Source organism: Octopus sinensis, linkage group LG16, assembly GCF_006345805.1.
Source record: "Octopus sinensis linkage group LG16, ASM634580v1, whole genome shotgun sequence".
Lineage (NCBI taxonomy): Eukaryota > Metazoa > Mollusca > Cephalopoda > Octopoda > Octopodidae > Octopus > Octopus sinensis.
In genome coordinates, this window is record NC_043012.1 from 57,399,478 (window position 1) to 57,421,977 (window position 22,500).

Genomic DNA, 22,500 nt, shown 5'->3' on the forward strand with positions numbered 1-22,500 from the left:
ACTTTCTTTCTTTTAATGGCACAGGAGTGGCTGTGTGGTAAGTAGCTTGCTTACCAACCACATGGTTCCGGGTTCAGTCCCACTGCATGGCACCTTGGGCAAGTGTCTTCTACTATAACCTCGGGCCGACCAAAGCCTTGTGAGTGGATTTGGTAGATGAAAACTGAAAGAAGCCCGTCGTATATATGTATATATATACATGTGTGTGTGTGTGTGTATACGTTTGTGTGTCTTTGTCCTCCAACGTCGCTTGACAACTGATGGTGGTGTATTTACGTCCCCGTAACTTAGCAGTTCGGCAAAAGAGACCGATAGAATAAGTACTAGGCTTCCAAAAGATGTCCTGGGGTTGATTTGATTGACTAAAGGCGGTGCTCCAGCATGGCCACAGTCAAATTACTGAAACAAGTAAATGAGTAAAGAGAATTAATTAAAAGAAAATTAGCACTAATTCTCTTGACTCTAATTGACATCATAGTCATCATCATCATCATCATCACCATCTTTTAACATCTGTTTTCCATGCTGGCATGGGTTGGATGGTTTGACAGGAGCTGGCAAGCCAGAGGGCTGCACCAGACTCCAGTTGTCTGCTCTGGCATGGTTTCGATGGTTGGATGCCCTTCCTAATGCCAACCCCTGCTCTTATCTGTTCTGCTCATATACATTCTCTCCTCCTTGTTTTTCAGACCCACATGAAATTTCAACCAAATCTCAACCACGGACATTCTTGTTAGCCATGCATTTGATGGAGAACTTAATGTGAGATCTGTTCAATTTTTTAAACCCTTATTTTCACACTGTGTGAGTGTGCGTGCGTGTCTGCATGCATGTGTGCATGTGTGTGTGCGTATGTGCTGCTCTTACAATGTCTGTTGACATTTTTTACTTGTCGTCATTTTGTCTGGTAGGTGGCTCCACGTTTTCCTGAACAAGTGGAATGGAAATTGCTTTATTTGAAAAGCAGACAGAGTTTAACGATACACGAAGGGTCAAAATGTTCTTCACAAACAAATGCAAAACATGTACAAACACAAGCATTTGTGTGTGAATGCATTCGTATGAATTTACATTTATACTGCTCAACAATCAGTACCGTGCGGTCTTGTAATTTGGCAGATTGATAAATAAGGATCTTTAACTTGTTTCAGTCAAAGACTGTGACCATGCTGGGGGCAGCACCCAGAAGAATTTCTTTTAGCTGAATGAATCGACCCCAGTGCTTATGTTTAAGGCCTGGTACTTATTCTATCAGGTTTTTTTTTTGCCAAGCTGCTGAGTTATGGGGATATAAACATACCAACATTGGTTGTTAAGTGGTGGTGGTGGTAGTGACACAAACACACACATGCATATATACGATAGGCTTCTTTCAGTTTCCATCTATCAAATCCACTCAAGAAGGCGTTGGCCAGCCTGAAGCTACATTAGAAAACACTTGCCCATGGTACCACACAGTGGGACTGAACCCAGAACCATGTGATTGGCAAGCAAACTTCTTACCATACAACCACACTCTTTAAGGTTTCCATTTACCAGATCCAAATCCACTCACAAGTCTTTGGTTAGACTGAGGCTACAGGGGAAGACACTTGCCCAAGGTGCCATGCAGTGGGACTGAACCTGGAAACATGTGGTTGGGAAGCAAACTTCTTACTACACAGCCATACATGCACCTCTATCTCAACAAAAAATAGTCCTAAACATGACCTTCCTCAACAAAAGATAGACTGGTGCATAAAACTGCTTCCTGTAGTTAAGGATAATGAAATTTTGAGTTGATGTATCTGATTTCTGCAGTAATAGGGTTAATGGTTACGTCAGCTTGCCACCTTTCATACAAAGCTGAATAATGAACTTGATTAGAAAGTCTCAATGTAGTACTTGAATTATTAGAAATAGCAACTAAACCCCTCAAAAATCATACTCTGCTGTCTTAAAAAAAAAACCGAAAGAAAGAGGACACATTATATAATGTAGTTGTTGATAACCAGAAGCAGAAAGACAAGATGGTTGTAGTTAAAATGCTTTAGAACATAGGTCTGTTTGAGCAGAAATGATCTGGGGACCAAACAACAGCATTACAATATTGACAACAACATCAAGAATAATAACATCATCAGGCTAAGTAAATTCTTTGCTCATGGTTATCATAGCAAGAACAGGAAGTAATTAATGAAGGTCATATTATCAAAGGAACGATAATGCCCTCTTTAGAGATAAAACTGGTCCTACATGCAGTGAGTGTATATAAGACTGGTGAGCTTGTTAACATTCCTGAATGGGGCTTTTCAGACATGTGCAGACGATCTGACACAATTCTTCACTGATATCTTCAATTAGGTTCTTTTTGCAGCAAGCCCACAAGAGGAGTCTACTTGCAGTTACTCAACTTGCTAGAAATAGCAGCTAAATTGCTCACAAATCACATGTTATTGTCTTAGAAAAGTAACGCTGGATAATGTAGTCTTTGGGTTCCTACATATAAGAAAGAAAAAGATGGGTAAAGCCCGTCTTGATCTACGTCTAAACACAGCTGATTAGATTCAAAGAGGAATGGAATACCAGAGAAAGTAAGTGCATAGGACGCTGTGATTTTCCTTTTCTTTTCTTGAGACAGTAGAATATGGTTTGCGGTGAGATGAAGGCGATTTGACTGTTGTTTTTAGCAGGCTGAGAAAAGGGAGAAAAGAGGGGGAAAAAGGGCAGGAAAAAAGTGGGTAAGAGAGAGAGAAGAATGGATTCTAGTATTAGAGTGATACTTTATCAGCCCCTGAAAGAAAAGAAGGTGAAGTTGACTTCATTGGGATTTGAACTCAGAGTACTGAGTACAGGCAGAGTGGAGAATCAGTTGAAAACCCACACCACAAGACTTCTACTTGTTGCTCCAACAACCCTGTCGACTTACAGCCTTGAATACCTGGAAGGCAACGAAGCTTATTGTAAGACTTATGTCAACGTAAGAGGAAGTTCAGAGATTTCATGAACTTAGTTAATTCGTCTCAACTGAAGCATTAAATTCCAAGAATGGTAAAGCATCGTAGACATTCTCTTTCGTAATCCAAATAACATGATTTTGTTTGTGAAGAATGTCTGTGTGTCTTTAGGTACACAATGTAATAAATTAACCTCGCTAGACGAGCTGCTGTCTCATTATATCATGGAGCTGTAATTGTGTTTTATCTTTTGATTTTTTTTTTTACTTGTTTCAATCTTTGGACTGTGGCCATGCTGGGGCACTGCCTTGAAGGGTTTAGTTGAACACATTGATTCATTTTGGTACTTATTTTGTAAGTCTGGTACTTATTCTATTGCAGAATGACAAACATAAGGTGACATAAACAAACCAACACTGGTTATCAAATGGTGGTGAGGACTAACAGACAGACACACACGCACACACACACACACACACATATCTAACTATCCACTATTTATCTATCTACCTGTCAGTCTGTGTATATCTTTCTCCTATCTATCAATCTCTTTCTCTCAAGAGAGAGGCAAAGTGGCCAAGTTCCTTGAGTGCTGGGCCTCACGGACGCAATAACCAAGACCTTTGGCATTATGTCGTGCTTGAGAAGAAGACCCATCAAGCCAAGCAGAATCGCAGTCATGGCAGATACTGGTGTCACGCAAATGGCACCTGTGCCATTACACTCTCAGAGTGGTTGGTGTTAGGAAGGGCATCCAGCTGAAGAAAACCATGCCAAATTAGACAGGAGTCTAGTGCAGCCTTCCAGCTTACCAGCCCTGGTCAAACCATCTAAGCCATGCTAGCATGGACAACGGATGTTAAATGATGATGATGGTGATATGATGATATATATATATTTATGTTTATGTTTATGTTTTCCAGTTTCAGCTCTTGAGCTTTGGCCATGCTGGGGCACCGCCATTTATATATATATATAGTCAATTCAAATAAACAAACAATAAAATTAAAAGCAATAGCAAACAAGATATGCACAAGGAATGTATTAGCTTGATGTTCAGTAAAAAGAAAGAATCATTGACGCTTCGAGCATAGCTCTTCATCAGAAAGGAAAAAGGGAAAAGTCCAGAAAAGGAAAAGAAATCACCAACAAAACTCTGTGTGTGTGTGTGTGTATATATATACACAGACACACACACACACACACACACACATAGAGACACACATACACACACACATATATATGTACGCAATGGGCTTCTGCACAGTTTCCGTCAATCAAATTCAGTCACAAAGCATCACTCAGCCAGGGGCAATAGCAGAAAGACACTTGCCCAGGTTTTACTAATCTAGATATATTATTGCTATATGTACCACATTTACAGAATAGTTAAGCTGTGATCCGGCATTTTGCAAGGAGTGACAGAGAAGTGTTGGTGACAGGAAGAGCATCCATCTTTAAAACACTGTCTCAGAAAAAACATCTGATCCATGCCAGCATGGACAAGCAAACATAGAATACTGTTGCTGCTGAGGACATTGATGCCAATCTATAAAATATATATATATGTTGTTTGAAGATAAACCAGGATGGTCAAGGATGGAACAACTTCGATCAAAGCAGGTTTGATCATGAGCTAAGCAAGAACAATAGTTGTTTCTAAGACTACAGTATTAATTCTTTTAGTATAATATATTTTTTACAAGAGTCTAAGATGTGATTTCAGGGTGATTTGGTAGCTGTTTTTAGCAAAGGGTCATGTAAAAAGCAGATAATCTCTCTAATAGCTTTGTATAGTGAAATACTTCTGTTCTGCCCATGTTAGTCTTTGATCAAGCAAATTTAAAACCAAAGGCATTCCAGCCATGACCATTTCATCTTAGATTTTCATTCAGTTTATGTCTTGGAACTGTATTATTAGGTATGGCTTTCGTTTTCTTTTCCCAAGATAGTAGGATATGATTTGAGGTCTTGAAGCGAAATGAAGTTAAAATTTGGCTGTAGAATCAAGTAAAAAAAGCAGAGATGCCGTCTTTTATAGATTGGCATAAGTGCTGTGGTTCTCAACCATTTTAACTAATGGACCCCTTTGATTCCTATTTTGCTCAGATGGACCCTCCTAGCCATTGAATGTTTAAAAAAATCCTATTATATTTCTATAAATAAATGTTATTAGGAACTGCATAAAAAATTAGATATATTTTACGTATTGTTGAAGTACAATCAATTTATTAGGTATAAATTTTAACAAAATCTGCGGACCCTGCCAAGGGTTATACAAACCCCAGTTGAGAACTACTGATATAGTGAAGTATTTGCTTTGTCTTGTGTTAGACCTGATTATGCAGATTTATGAGGAAAGTTGTTTCAACATTGACCATCCGTTCTTAGATTTTTATTGAATTATATTTTGGAACTATGTTGTTCACTGTGACTTTTTTTTTTCTTTTCTTGAAACAGTATGATGTGATTTGAGGTTTAGACTTAGGCTCTGAGGTGAGATGAAAGAGATTTGGTTGTTGTTTCTAGCAGGCTGAGAAATAAGGTAGAGGGATCCCTGATTGCTGTCGGTTCTAAGTAGGGTAGGTGATAGACATCTGAGTTGAGTGCATAGAAAATTACTTGCATTCCATTCCCGTCCATGGCGCGGGAAATTTAGCAGAGATATTTGTTATCTGCAGAAAGAGAGAGAGAGAGAGAGAGAGGAATGGAAGGAGGGTGGGAGGGAGAGGGAAAATATGGTCTGTTCACAGACAGTAGTCCCAACTTCCACACCACCTCATACAGACTGTTTAACTTATGGGAATCATTAGATATAAAATAAATGCAGGCCCAATGTAACACTTTCCCAATGAACAGCTAATCAGGGAGAGAAATGTATGCAGTCAGTTGAATTGCTAGAAATAGAAAGTGATGCCCTACTGTCTTAAAGAAAGGAAAGGACGAATGTATGTTGGAGAGTGTAGTTGTAGTACAAAGTGTGGAATGCTGTGATGGTTATAGATGTAAAGTTATTGATCATTCACAGACCTACTTTAGTATGTCTGACCTGGGGCTAAATGATCACAGCAAGACTCCATTATTAATGAGTGCATGTGTGTGTATATATAGACATACATACATGTGTGTTTTATATATATATATATATGCATAGATATATGTATGTTTTACATACATATATACATACATATATATATATATATGCATAGATATATGTATGTTTTACATACATATATATATATATATTATATATATATATATACATACATACATATATACATACATATATATACATACATATATATATATAATATATATATATATACACATATATATATATATATATATATATATATATATATATAGACAGATAGGTATGCACGCACGCACGCACACACACACACACAGTCATAATGTGGTGCCAAAGTTACAATACAGTCTTTATGGTAAATCTATAACTAACACTAACAGCATGCCAAACTTTGCACTGCCATATACGTGCACATGTGTTTGCAAGTGTATGTGTGTGCATTTGTATAACAGACATGGATGTGTAGTCTGGAAGTGCAGGCATGTCTTTCTGGTGTTCTACAACAGTCTTCAGTTGACCAATATCTTGTGGGTGTATTTTAAGTCATAAACAGTACAAGCTCAGTGTGTGTATGTGTGTGTGTGTTTATATATGATAATAATCTTTTCTACTCTAGGTACAAGGTCTGAAATTTTGGGAGAGGAGGCCAGTCGATTAGATCAACCCCAGTATGCGACTGGTACTTAATTTATCAACCCCGAAAGGGATGAAAGGCAAAGTCAACCTCTGTGGAATTTGAACTCAGAATGTAAAGACAGCTGTTTCGTAATCTTGTTGAAACAACTGTAAACAAATGGAATAAACAGCTACTCTTTCATCTCACTTCTCTTATCTATTCTATTTATATACATTCTGTCAACCGTTGTATCTCATGGATTTTCAGAATGACATGGAAGCTCATTCTTATCTCAACCATAGTCATTCTTGTTAGCCATGTACTTGGTCGAGAACTTAATGTGAGATCTCTTTGATTCTTTAAATCCCTTAATTTTAACTCTGTGTGTGTGTGTGTGTGTGCGAGTCTGTGTGTCTGAATGAATGTGTATATCCTGTGCTGCTCTTAAAACATTTGTTCACATTTTCCCTGTCAGCAACTTGTCTGGTAGCTTGGAACTTTCATGTACAAGTGGAATGAATGCTGCTTTACATGAAAAGCATGTAAAGTTTAATGAAATGAAGACCGTCAATATGCATTCATGTTACCCATGCCAGCATGGAAAAACAAATGTAAAACAAATGCACAAACACAAGTATTTGTGCATGTATGTGCTTACATTTATACCACTCAACAACCAGTATTGTTTGTGTGGTCTTGTAACTTAGCAGATTGACAAATAAAGATGGATAAAATAAATTATCAGGAATAAATATATGAGGCAAGTATTGAAAGTTCCTGGCTTTAAGAGAATTGTGAAAGGCCTGACTGGAGGCCCAACCTTCTGAGTTCATTTACAAGGCTTAGAAAATCTGGAGGATCACAGCAATAAGTGTGTGAATCTGAGAGACGAATATATTGAATAAAATCATAGCTAACTAATCTTCCTGTATTATCTTTTACCAAAGCCAGGTACTTTTCAGTAATCCTCGTATGTAGTGGTGTGAATATCTCTTACTCTTTACTCTTTTACTTGTTTCAGTCATTTGACTGCGGCCATGCTGGAGCACCGCCTTTAGTCGAGCAAATCGACCCCAGGACTTATTCTTTGTAAACCCAGTACTTATTCTATCGGTCTCTTTTGCCGAACCGCTAAGTGACAGGGATGTAAACACACCAGCATCAGTTGTCAAGCAATGCTCGGGGGACAAACACAGACACACAAACACACACATGCATATATATATATATATATATATATATATATATATATATATATATAATATATATATATATACACACATATATACAACAGGCTTCTTTCAGTTTCCATCTACCAAATCCACTCACAAGGCATTGGTCGGCCCGGGGCTATAGCAGAAGACACTTGCCCAAGATGCGACGCAGTGGGACTGAACCTGCGACCATGTGGTTGGTTAGCAAGCTACTTACCACACAGCCACTCCTGCAGCCAACTAAACGCTTGAAAGTTTCGGTCTACCAAAATACAAATCCATATCTAAATCCACTCCAAAGACTTTGGTTGGCCTGATGCTATATATAGAGCAGAAAATACTTCTCAAGATGCCACACAACTGGATTGAAACTGAAATCATGTGAATGAGAAATGAACTTCATAAAGACACACAGCCACACCTGCACCTAAGTTAACCTCAGCAGTACTTGAGGTCACAGAGTTGAGCTGAGATTACAGAGAGTTGGAATGTATGCCTTCAGGCTTTTTATTTGAAGTGTTAATGACTTGGCTAATTCAGTGCCTCGAGTCAATTTGCTGATTTTTGCTGATCTACGCAAGCATACAAAAGGAAATGTTCAAACAATGATGAGGATGATAGGTGTGGCTGTATGGTAAGGAGTTTCATTCCCAACTACATGGTTCCGGGTTCAATCACACTGTGTGGCACCTTGGGCAAGTGTCTTCTACTAAAGCCTCGGGCCAACCAAAGCCTTGTGAGTAAATTTGGTTGACAGAAGCTGAAAGACTATTGTTTGTACATACATACATACATACATATATATATATATATATATGAGTGTGTGAACATGCATGTATGCACGTGTGTGTGTGTGTGTGTGTGTGTGTGTGTGTGTGTGTGTGTGTGTGTGTGTGTGTGCATGTGTGTGTGGGTGGATGTGAGTGTTAGTTCACCACCAAGCATCCCTGCAACTTGGTGGTTCTGCAAAAGAGGTCAAAAGAATAAGTATTAAGATTAAAAAAATAAATATTGGGGTTGATTTGTTTTACTAAACCGTTTAAGGTGTGCTCCAGCATGGACACAGTCCATGTCTGAAACAAGTAAAAGATTTTAAGATTTTATATATACATGATATATATAATATTTATATATATATATATATTATATATATATAATATATATATATGTATACATACATATTCTTTTATTTGTTTCAGTCATTGGACTGTAGCCATGCTGGGGCACATCCTTTAGTCGAACAAATTGACCTCAGGCCTTATTCTTTATAAGCCTAGTACTTATTCTATTAGACTCATTTGCCGAACAAGCGATGTTGTGGGGACAAACATATATACACAAACATATATAGATATATATATATACACACACCATGGGCTTCTTTCAGTTTCCTTCTACCAAATCCACTCACAAGTCTTTGATCAGCCTGAGGCTATAGTAGAAGACACTCACCCAAGGTGCCACGCAGTGGAACTGAAACTAGAACCATGTGGTTGGGAAGCAAGCTACTAACCACACAGCCACTCCTTATGATGATGATGATGATATATATATAGATACATACATAGATATATGTATGTATATATATATATATATATCATCAATTAACATTCACTTTTCAATAACCCAAAGACATGCTCTCATGGAGGACACTTCTTCCATGATGTCAAGGTAAGGAGCCACATCACTCTCCTTATATTCACACATACACACGACAGGCTTCTTTCTGTTTCTGTCTACCAAATCCACTCACAAAGCTTTAATTGTCCCAGGGCTATATTAAAAGAAACTTTCTCAAGGTGCCACACAGTGTGACTGAACCTGGGAATACATGGGTAAGAAGAATACCTTTTACCAAACAACCATGACTATATAAATATATATATAGTTCATTACCATCATTGTTTAACATCCACTTTTCCATGATGGTTGTCTAAAATTCCATTCCATGAGCCAGTAAAAATAGACATTCTAAATTAGTTAATAAAATGGGTATATTATTTCTATAATTAATAGTAAATAATGTTATAATCTCATAACAACCAAATAGCCAATAGATTTTACAACAGTTGAGAACCAACCCCAAAGATAATTCTTAACTACGAGTATGAAACTAATTGGCAATTTGGCTGTTATAGGACTATAATATCGTATAATATATATATATGTATGTATGTGTATATATATATATACATGCATATAAATGCACTGACACCCACACAGAGATTTACAAGACAGAAAGAGAAATAGATTTTCAAGTATATGCAGTATATAAATACATGTGATACGAACAGCATTTTAAACGCATTATATATATACATATCTGTATGTATGTGCATGCATGGTATGTTATATATATATATATATATATATATATATATATATATATATATATATATATACATATATATATGTATGTATATATACACACATGCTCATACATAAACACACTTCTGTAGATGTATAATCAATATCATAAGGCAATGTAAAGGTGATATCGTACAGAAGAAATGATGTATGACACACCATATAATGAGGATAATAGAAAATGTCATATCAAAGCAACTTCCAAATAGGTTAACTGTGAGCTTTTGTGTTGCAAAAATTTGTATATATATATGTATATATATATATATATATACGCTGTAATGTATACATAATATGGAGACACTTGTTTTGCATATAAAAGCATCAGGATAAATATTTGTCCATATATATGTCTACATAGATATACATACATACATATTTATATCTATCTATCTATATATATATATATAATATATATATATATATATATATATATTATATATATATATATTATATATATACATATATATAATGTGTATATATATATATATATACACACATGCTCATACATAAACACACTTCTGTAGATGTATAATCAATATCATAAGGCAATGTAAAGGTGATATCGTACAGAAGAAATGATGTATGACACACCATATAATGAGGATAATAGAAAATGTCATATCAAAGCAACTTCCAAATAGGTTAACTGTGAGCTTTTGTGTTGCAAAAATTTGTATATATATATGTATATATATATATATATATATACGCTGTAATGTATACATAATATGGAGACACTTGTTTTGCATATAAAAGCATCAGGATAAATATTTGTCCATATATATGTCTACATAGATATACATACATACATATTTATATCTATATATATATATATATATATACGTACATACATAAGAGTGTGTATATAGAATATATGCGTGTGTGTGTGTGTGTGTGAGCATGAGTGTTTGTGCTTGTGTATGTCGAACACGACAAATTCCGTTTGATCTAATCTGAGGCATTGAGGCGTAATACCACAAAGTGCTCAATACATGAATTAACAATAAATTACGATATTTAGAACTGCGACATTAGTCCCCATGATAAATATGGAGTGATGTTAAGCAACTAAGAAAAAAAAAAATTTATTGCATGGAACATACGCATGAAAATACCAATTTATAATATATATGTCCGTACATGTATGTAAATATGTCCATACACACATATAGATATATATATGTTGTTCACGTCTTTGTTCATTTTTACAGCCGTTTTTCCATAGAAGCGTTGGTTACAAGTATCATCATTAGATTCGTTTAATGTCTCCACTTTTCAATGCTTGCATGTGTCAGACAGAATTTGCTGTGGTAAATTTTTTTCTTGTTTGTGTTTGTTTTTTACAGCTGGATGCTCTTCCTGTCTGTAACCCTCAACTGTTCCGAAGTAAGTAGATACTTTCCTTTTGGCTAGACATGTTTGTTTGCACAGAAGACTGGAATTGAAGGACAATAGCGGCATGTTGGTGAAACATGTTTTACACCTATTACACAATATCAAGACAAGGTGACAAATGTACACATACATACATACATACATACATATAAATATATATAATATATATATATAATATATATATTATATATATATATATATATATATGTATAAATGCACACACACACACACATATTAAATTAATAATCACACATATATAGTTATTTTGAGGGAGAAAGTCAAAACAGGACTTATATATATATATTCTTTTACTCTTTTACTTGTTTCAGGCATTTGACTGTGGTCATGCTGGAGCACCGCCTTTTTTAGTCAAGCAAATCAACCCTAGGACTTATTCTTTGTAAGCCTAGTGCTTAATCTATCGGTCTCTTTTGCCGAACAGCTAAGTTACAGGGACGTAAACACACCAGCATCAGTTGTCAAGCGATGTTGGGAGGACAAACACAGACACACAAACGTATATATACACACACACACACACACACACATATATATATATATGATGGGCTTCTTTCAGCTTCTGTCTACCAAATCCATTCACAAGACTTTGGTTGATCCGAGGCTATAGTAGAAACCCGGAACCAGGTGGTTCGTAAGCAAGCTACTTACCACACAGCCACTCCTACACCTATATTTACCATATACATACACATACACACACAAACACACACGATGATTGTCTCATCTCGTCAGATAACAGCCATCTCACATTCATCCCGAATGTTGTAATTTACTTTCATCTTTGAATGTGCAAGGATTATCCATCAACACATGACTTTATATCTAAAATACAAAATGGATCAAGAAATGAAATGAAAGTGAGACATTTGTTATGCAATGGACAGAAGCTTGTACAAGACTTTTGCCACTCTCTTGGTCATCATAGTAGGTTCCAGTGACAAGCATTGCAAAAATGACTAGGACTATGTTGACTGCATGGCTTTGTCAAAATAAAGGGAGTCTCCTCTGGTTTTGGGAAATCTATTTATCCCAAAGGCAGGGCCCTGACAGGTGTTACTGTTTAGGGCCAGAACAAACCTGGGAGTCACAGTTATTAAGGAGTGACTCCATGCTCCTCAAAACTACAGAACTGCCAAGCTAGAACCTCATTACCGGATGCAGTTTAATGTGCTACCCAGAACAACGTTTATCTGCCCTGGTTATTTATATAAATCTGGACAGGTTTCTATCTGAGATACCAGATGAACCTACATTGCGGCAGGAGACGCAAAGAAGAGCAGCTCCATCCAACTCGCTACTTCACCAAAAACAATATCAGAAACAACACTGAGTAACTACAGGTGGTGCACTACCATAACTTCAGCCCTGGGCTGAAACTAGTAAACGATAAAAGATAATGAAAGATATATATGTATATATATATATATTGGCTCCTGTGCAAGTGGCATGTAAAAAAAAAACACCATTTGTGTGTGGCCGTTGCCAGTACCGCCTGACTGGCCCTCATGCCGGTGGCATGTAAAAGCACCCACTACACTCTCGGACTGGTTGGCATTAAGAAGGGCATCCAGCTGTAGAAACTCTGCCAGATCAGATTGGAGCCTGGTGCAGCCATCTGGCTCACCAGTCCCCAGTCAAATCATCCAACCCATGCTAGCATGGAAAGTGGACGTTAAACGATGATGATGATGATGATATATATGTATGTATATATATATATATATATATATATATAATATATATATATATCACTAACTATAAGGTAAAGCTGAAAAGTTCCTGGATTTGAGTAAAAGAAAGGATCAGTTAATAATGATTTTATTCAACATGTTCCCCTCTCAGATTCACACACTTATTGCAGCGATCCTTCAGTTTTTCAAAGCCCTGTAAAAGAATAAAAAAGGTTGGGTTTCCAACCAGGCCTTTTGTGATACCCTTAGAGCCAGGGACTTTTCAGCACTCCTTCATAGAACAAATATCACACCACATTCTATTTGACACCTTAACAACTTAACTGAAACAAACCTCACCACCGCTGTCATTATAGCACTTTCTGTAGAATGAAGTGAAGAACACCATGTTTAACTTTCCCAGAAATAATTTTTGAAAATTCTGTAAAATGCAATTCAAGAATATCGTAGATTTAGATTAACCCCAACCGTGTGGGAATTAAGAATATACAGTTCGAGTGCATGTGCACTTGAAAGACACAGGAACTGAGTTTGGCCTTTTAGCTGTGGAAAACGGTTTTATATTACAAATCTATCAGTTGTTGAGGAATGTCATGTTTAAACCTTTTTTGTGTTGAGACATGTCAAGTTTATTGAGGCAATGTGACTTGCAGAAAATGCCAATTCTATTTTATGGTAGGTATTTAACATCATTACTCTTTACTCTTTTACTGTTTCAGTCACTTGACTGCGGCCATGCTGGAGCACCGCCTTTAATCGAGCAACTTGACCCCGGAACTTATTCTTTTGTAAGCCCAGTACTTATTCTATCGGTCTCTTTTGCCGAACCACTAAGTAACGGGGACATAAACACACCAGCATCAGTTGTCAAGCAATGTTAGGGGACAAACACACGCATATATATATATATATATATATATATATATATATATATACATATATACGATGGGCCTCTTTCAGTTTCCGTCTACCAAATTCACTCACAAGGCTTTGGTCGGCCCGAGGCTATAGTAGAAGACACTTGCCCAAGGTGCCACGCAGCGGGACTGAACCCGGAACCATGTGGTTGGTAGACAAGCTACTTACCACACAAGCCCTGATATTTAGCAACTGACTCGGTAGACATCCAGAATATTATCTACCATCTTTCCAACAACAAAATTCGGATATCTTTTAGAATTCCTTATGTCTAACACTCGTGCATATACTTACAAAAATCAAAAGAACAACATAGCACCCATGACTTTCACACACAAACTTTGTCACGCTCAGAATTGCTGAAGCATGGAATAAATTACCTGCATCAGTTGTTAGCTGTCAGGACACTATATCCTTCAAAACTTCCACGCTTCCTGAAATTCACCAACAGAACACCTGATGTCTTCCCCCACCATATTTTTTAAATGACTCATTCATGGTTCACTTCCTGTGCATTTTGTATATACAGTTCATGCTCTACTATTTTTGACTACTTCTTCTGATAAGCTGTAGTGCACCTGAGCACTGTAAACAATAAGTTTATTATTATTATTATTATTATTATTATTATTAACTCTGCCTTAGCGAAGGTGGAGGTATTGTTTTCAGTTGTATTTGTTTATCAGTCGACAAGATATCTCAAGAACCACAGGATGGATTCGGATGAAACTTTCAAGGATGTTTGGCCTCATGACTGACACAAACTGATTAGATTTTGGGATCAGTCTGGTACTGGACAAAGATTCTGGATTATTTTTCCTGTTTTTTTTTTACTTAATTTTTGAGAGCAGTTGGGTTCATTTTTAATATTCTCGTCTGTGAGAGCAGTCGAATTTATTTGAGATATTCTCATTTTAAAACTCATCTCTGACATTGGTGTTGCCTTGTCAGAGGTTTACATTCTCTGAGTGCTCTTGTTATAATTATCATATTACTACTACTACTACTACTACTATTATTATTATTGAGCTGGCAGAATCATAACCATGGGTAAAATGTTTAACAGCGTTTCGTCAGTCTTTGCATTCTGAGTTCCAATTCTGCCAAGGTTGACTTTGACTTTTATTCTTTTGGGGAGGGCGATAAAATAAGTACAAGTTTGAACACTGGGATTGATATTAATTGACTTACCCCCTTCCCCAAACCTGCTGGCATTGTGCCAAAATTTGAAATCATTACTATTATTATTACCATTAAGAGAGCGAGCTGGTAGAGTTGTTAGCACGCTGGACAAAATGTTGCTAAGCATTTTGTCCACCTGTACATTCTGGGTTCAAATTCCAGAGGTCGACTTTGCCATACATCCTTTTTGGAGTCGATGAAATAAGTACTAGTTACACACTGGGGTAATTTCCCTCCCGCAAAGTTTCAAGGCTTTGTGCCTATAGTAAAATAGATTATTATTATTATTAATTACTGGAGTGATCATGAAACTTAATTTTGCAGTTAAAGATTTAACTCAATTTTGACAGTGGGTACTTTCCAGAATTCTCCAAATTTCATATGAGGTAGTTACTGTAAGTGTATGCAACTTGCAAATTAAAATTTTAGCCAGTTTCAGCAAATTTATCCAGCATCTGCACGCTAACACACAAAAAAATTTAATCAGTGCAGTGAAGGTTAACAAAAATGAAACAACCAAAAAAAAAAAAAAAAAACAGAACTGAACATTCAATTAGTACAAATGCATTTACAAAATTTCTCAATTACACCTTGAAAATAGTGCAAATGCACTTCAGAAACCATATAACTGCATGTCTAAAAAGCCATAATTGCATTTCTAAATTTTCACCACTCAACTGCACTTTTCAATTAGAGCTGACTACACTTTCAGAACAGCATAACAGCACTTTTAAAATAACATCATTGTATTTTCAAAAATAACACAATTGCATTTTTGGAATTCTTCAACTGGACTTCGAAAATAATACGAATGCATTTGCAAAAGGATGAAGATTGAAATTTTCTTTTGGTATTTTGTAAATTAATGTGCAGCCTTCAAATTATGATTGGTCGGTCGGTCGGTTGGTTGGATTGGTAGGTTAAGTGAAGAAACAACCACAGCGTCAGTGTTTCATAACCTATTAATAACATTGTATTGTGTCTGTGACTAAGGCTTTTAGCCTGCCATAGTTAAATGCCAAAAGCAAGAAAGCAGTGGTTCTCAAAGACTTTTCACCTATGGACATCCTTCCCCTTCCTCTCTGTTAGGCGGCACAAGTACTTACACACACATGTACACACACGATGGAAACTTTTGCTTACCAAATTCAATCACAAAGACACTTGCCCAAGGTGCCATGCAGTGGGACTGAACCTGAAATCATGTGGTTGAGAACCAAACTTCTTACCACACAGCCATGCCTTACTTGGATGGCTCTTATAACTTTAAAAAATGTAAGGCAGTGAGCTGGCAGCATTGTTAGCATATCGGGCAAAATGCTTAGCGGTATTTCGTCTGCCGTTACGTCCCGAGTTCAAATTCCGCTGAGGTCGACTTTGCCTTTCATCCTTTCAGGGTCGATAAATTAGGTACCAGTTGTGTACTGGGGATCAATCTAATCGACTTAATCCGTTTGTCTGTTCTTGTTTGTCCCCTCTGTATGTAGCCCCTTGTGGACAGTAAAGAAATAGGTATTTCGTCTGTCTTTACGTTCTGAGTTCAAATTCCGATGAGGTTGACTTCTACTAAAGACTCGGGTTGTCTTCTACTATAACCTCAAGCTGACCAAAGCCTTGTGAGTGGATTTGGTAGACGGAATTGAAAGAAGCCCGTCATATATATGTATATTATATATATATATGTATGTGTGTGTATGTGCTTGTGTGTCTCCCTAACATCGCTTGACAACCGATGCTGGTGTGTTTATGTCCCCATAACTTAGCGGTTCAGCGAAAGAGACCGATAGAATAAGTACTAGGCTTACAAAGAATAAGTCCTGGGGTTGATTTGTTCGACTAAAGGCAGTGCTCCAGCATGGCCACAGTCAAATGACTGAAACAAGTAAAAGAGTAAAAGAGAAAGAGTAAAGAGTAAATGAAGAACATGTGACAAATGCACCACTAAAATGATATTACTGGCAAAATAATAGAACAACACTTTCAGTGCAGCACAGCTGCACTTTCGCCATAGCATAATGCATTTCTAAGTTGGTCCAGCACTTTCTCTGTATTACAACAACTGTACTGCTATTAAAGTGCATGATTCACTGCCAAAAAAATAATTGTAATTCTATAATGCACAACTGATTTGCCACATTAGCACAAATGCATTTTCAAATTAGCACTCCGCATTTAGTGTGTGGTTCAGCAGCATTTATGCAACTGCAAGTAAAAAAAATGGCATTAATGCATTTTTGTTACATACAACTGCATTGCTATTGAAGTAAAATAGCAATTTAAAAAAAAAACATAACTAGATTGCCAAAATTGCACAAAAGCAATTCAAAAACACCACAACTACATTTCCAAAATAACACAACTGCACTTTTTAATGTTGCACAAACTGCACTTTCAACAGAACACAACAATATTTCCACATCTGCACTTCTGATGTACTATAACTGCAATATCAAAATAATAGAACTGCACTCCTTAAATAAATATAACTGCACTTTTAAGATATGACTACATTCCTACATGACTACACATGCAGCACACCATAGCACCACTTCTAATATAACATTGCTGCACATTTTTAACACAACACAAGTGCATTCTGAAACATACAGCTGCACTTCCACAGTCATTCATAAAACTGCAATTTCAAAATAGAGCAACTGCATTTTTGGTGTAGTACAACAGTAGTTTCAAAATGATACTACTGCACTTTCAAAATAGGACAAGTGCACTTCTAAAATAGCATACACTAGTTTCAAGATGGTAGAGCTGCACTACCAAATACCATGATTACAAGACCACTCTCGTACATCTATACTTTCACTTTTTTGAAACTGCACTTTCTTCCGCTCTTGTACAATTGCACACCCACTCTTGTACAGCTGTATTCCCACTCCTGTACAACTGCACTTCCATTTTTCCGCTCCAGTACTACTGCACTTCCAAGAAGATCTAGCTACAAGAAATGTCTTTTGTTACTGTTTTTCCTAATGTTTGTTCTTCACAGGGGGAATGACCAAGAACAAGCTAGACCTACAAGGGGAAGTTCAATTTCTTTCCATAATATTGACATTGACCTGGTCCCGCCTTCTGCTTGCAGAAACACCGGAATGAAACGAAACCCACCTCCACACTATTCAAAATTATGTGCCGCAATCTTAAACCAGACACTACTTACTCTATAATGTATATGAGTGTTTCTCAGCCATTTTTTGTACCTCTGGAACCATTTGGCTTACACTTTTACTCGACTGGACCTTCAAAGCCAGTCCATGTTTAAAGAATTCAATTAAATTTTTATCAATGAATATTATGAATTCTACATAATAAATTGTTAAAATATTTCGATTTTTCGACATATAACCAATTCACTGCACATAAATTTCAACAAAATATTGCATGGACCCCCAAAGGTAATATGGACCTCCAAGGGCAATATGGACCCACGAGAGTCATATAGACCCTAGTTGAGAACTTCTGTTGTACATCTAGAAGCACTATTTATGAAAATAATATTTTGAATGGATGGTCACAATAGAAGCTTTTGATCGATTGATTAGATAACATTATAGAATATACATAAAAAAACAAAGCAAACATTTTTATTTATAGATGCTGTTATGGCTCTGTGGTAAGAAGCTTGCTTCCCAACTACATGGTTTCAGGTTCACTCCCACAACATGGCATTTTGGGAAAATGTCTTTTGCTATGGCACTAGGCCAACCAAACCCTTATGAGTAGATTTGGTATATGGAATCTGAAAGAAGCCTGTCATAGCAGTTTGGCAAAAGAGACCAATAGTATAAGTTGTAGGCTTACAAAGAATAAGTCCTGGGATTGATTTGTTTGACTAAAGGAAATGCTCCAGCATGGCCACAAAGGACTGAAACAAGTAAAAGAATAAATATATATATATATATTCTTTTACTTGTTTCTTTCCATTCAAAATGTAATCACATGTGGATCGCTGGCAATTTTCCTCTTGGACTTTTCTCCATCTCCGGTTTCTGATGAAGAGCTTTGCTCAAAATGTAAAACTACCTTTCTTTGCTTCCTTGAGCATCTGCTAATACTTTGCATGTACCACATCCTTGCATTGTTTTTTTCTTGTGTTTGTTCTTCGTTTTTTTTGGGATTAACTATATATATATATGACAGTTGTCAATTGTGGAAAAATTGTCTCCACTGCTACATAAACCTGATGATTGCATAACGCATGAAAGTACTAGTTTTATCACAATAAATATATAATAATCTATTATCATATAATATTGCAAAATTGAAAAAAATGTAAATAATAAAATGTGAAAATCAGACAAGGTTGGAATTTAATCAGTTAATATATTCTTCTATACACAATCATATAAACCCGGACACATATGTGTATATGTATATATATATGTGTGTATGTATGTATATGCTTGTGTGTGTGTGTGTATGTATGAATATATGTATGTATCTGCATGTGAATGTGTATATGTTTCTATTACCTTGATTTCACATCACATGACTGTTGTATGTGAATGCCATCTATTTTCAATATTGTATGGAAAAGACGTCTGGCCATGGGGAAGCAAGGGTTAGTGACAGGAAGGGCATCCAACTGTAGAAAAATTTACCTCAATAAATTCCGTCCAACCCATGCAAGCATAGAAAAGTGGATATTAAAAATTGGTGATGCGTTTATCTGAATGAAGTGCAGTTGCACTGGAGTGTAAGTGCAGCTGTACAATAGTGGAAGTGCAGCTGCACTAGAGTGAAAATGTAGTTGTAAAAAGAGTGGAAGTACTGTCATGCTATTTGGAGGTGCAGGGTTAAAAATGGTATGGTGTGCGTTAGAGAGTTTTGGCTGCTATTTCTAGCAGGTTGATTGACCAAATAGGAAAGGAGTGACTCATTGACTCATCTCTCGATTGATGATGATGATGGTAATGATGACGTTGCTATTGACGATGACGATCTTGATAATAATGATGATGATGAAGATGACAACGATCATGATGATAATGATGATGTTGACAAAGATGATGATGATGATGCAATTGATGATAAAGATGTTGATGATGATGTTGCTGATGATGTTGATGATGATGTTGATGATGATGATGATGATGATGATGATGATGATGCTTAACCTGGGGTTGACTAATATTTCCTTACTTCAGCCCCTACTTATTTCCTTACTTAACTGCAAATACTTCACATGTTAAACATGACAAAACTAACCCACCTAGCAGAAAAATAGGTTCTGCAAAGCACTGTCGTAAGCAGTGGTAGCATACAAAAACCGATGAGTGGTTCACTAGGTTGCAGTACAGAGTTCCAGAGTTCAAGTCCTCCCAATATCCAATCCGAGTGTACATATTTGTCTCCTATCCAATTAACAACTACAGAAACTGAATACAAGAACTCTATGGGATCTCAGCTATTTGGAAAAAGAATTAGAAGAATGCATCAAGGTGGCAGTCTTAGAGGGATAAAATGGTGTTGGCATTAGCAGAAATGTGTGAAGACATTCAGAGGTATGAGGCAAGAGCAATATATAGGTGTGAAATTCTGTGTAATGGATGTTGCAACCGTGGCGATAGCAAGGAATGCTATGCCAGTTAATGGGTTAAAAACGGTAACTTATCACAGAATATGACGCTAGTCAAACTATTTAATTTCTTACTTTTAAATACTGCTGTTGTTCTTGTTGTTTTAGCCCTGGGTCAGTTATGGTCAATCAGCCCTATGATCAAACAGACCTATGGATCTCATATGCATTTCAGTTTGAACTAACCTGTCTTTTCCTTTTCATATTCTTTTCTCACGGTATAAATATATCTAGGACTATATCATCTCATGTGCTCTTCATTGCCATTAGCAACGTTTTTTGGCGCTAAGTCAAGCTAGGATTGATCAGAACAATAATAAAATTTGCTCCAACCGTGACCATCTCATCTAGTTTTGTTTTGCATGTTTTAAAAACCTAGTCTATCGAAGACTACATCATTGAAACAGTCCTTCATTTTTGAGAATGGTAGAGTAAAATTTTAGAAGAATTGGCTGTTGTTTTCAACAGATTCAAGCACCATGATTTAAATGTTTTGGTATTCTTTAGCACCAGGTCTCTCCTGTTAATATATATATCAACAAAAGTAATCCATTAGTGACCATCCTGCCTTTTACCTACGTGTAGGAAACCCAGGGTTACATTATCCAAAGCAACTTTTTCAACAAAGATGAAGTCTGATTTGAAAGACATATGACTGCTATTTCTTGCAGGTTGAGTGCTCACCTAGAAACTCTTTCTTCTGTTGGTTGATGTTGGTGTTATTCAACCCTAAGATACTTCTGAGCAAACAGAATTATAATCAAAAGACAATACAATTGTGGCCATCCTGTCGTTTTTTTCTTTACAATCATGGAATATCAACAACTACATCATCCAATGTGTCTCCTTCATTTTTTTTAAAGATGGCAGGATCTCATTTAAGGAAGATTTAGCTGCTATTTCTAACAGATCAAATAACCACATAGAGGTTGCCTCAGTTGTTACATAATAGTGTTAGATGTTACTGTTGTTATTGTAGTAGTTGTTGTTGTTGTAGCTTAGTCCCTAGTTAGTCCAGACTGAACAAAACCTATGACTGAAGACATTCCTAATGTGACCATCCCAACTTAATATTCAAACACAGTATACCTAAAAACACATTATCTCAGGTGGGTGATGATAGTGATGATGGTAAGGATAGTAAGGGTAACGACGCCTGATGTGTGAATCAAATGAGATTTAGCTGCTATTTCTAGCTGATAAATTTGACCATGTCGCAGTCTCCATTTTCCATTAATGATGATGATGATCTGGATGCTATCTCCTTTGTTTGGACAGGTCGATTCTATACACACATATCTGATTAAACAAAGCATTTAATCATAATTTTTAATCATAGCCATCTTGGATTTACGCTGACAATTATTGAACTTTGACCTAAAATTTGGTAATTTACAGCAGGGAGGTCACAGTGTCACTTCTGTTATAAAAGATAGATAGATAGATAGAGAGATAGAGAGAGAGAGAAAGAGA

General features: G+C 36.5%; 1 long non-coding RNA gene across 1 annotated transcript in view; it reads left to right on the forward strand.

The window, feature by feature from the left end:
• Positions 1-5,681: 5,681 nt before the first annotated feature.
• Positions 5,682-22,500, forward strand: part of LOC118766593 — an 18,579-nt gene continuing 1,760 nt past the window's right edge. The window contains exons 1-2 of the long non-coding RNA XR_005002536.1: positions 5,682-5,692; positions 22,426-22,432. This is a non-coding gene — a long non-coding RNA (uncharacterized LOC118766593). The remainder of the gene's footprint in view (positions 5,693-22,425; positions 22,433-22,500) is intronic.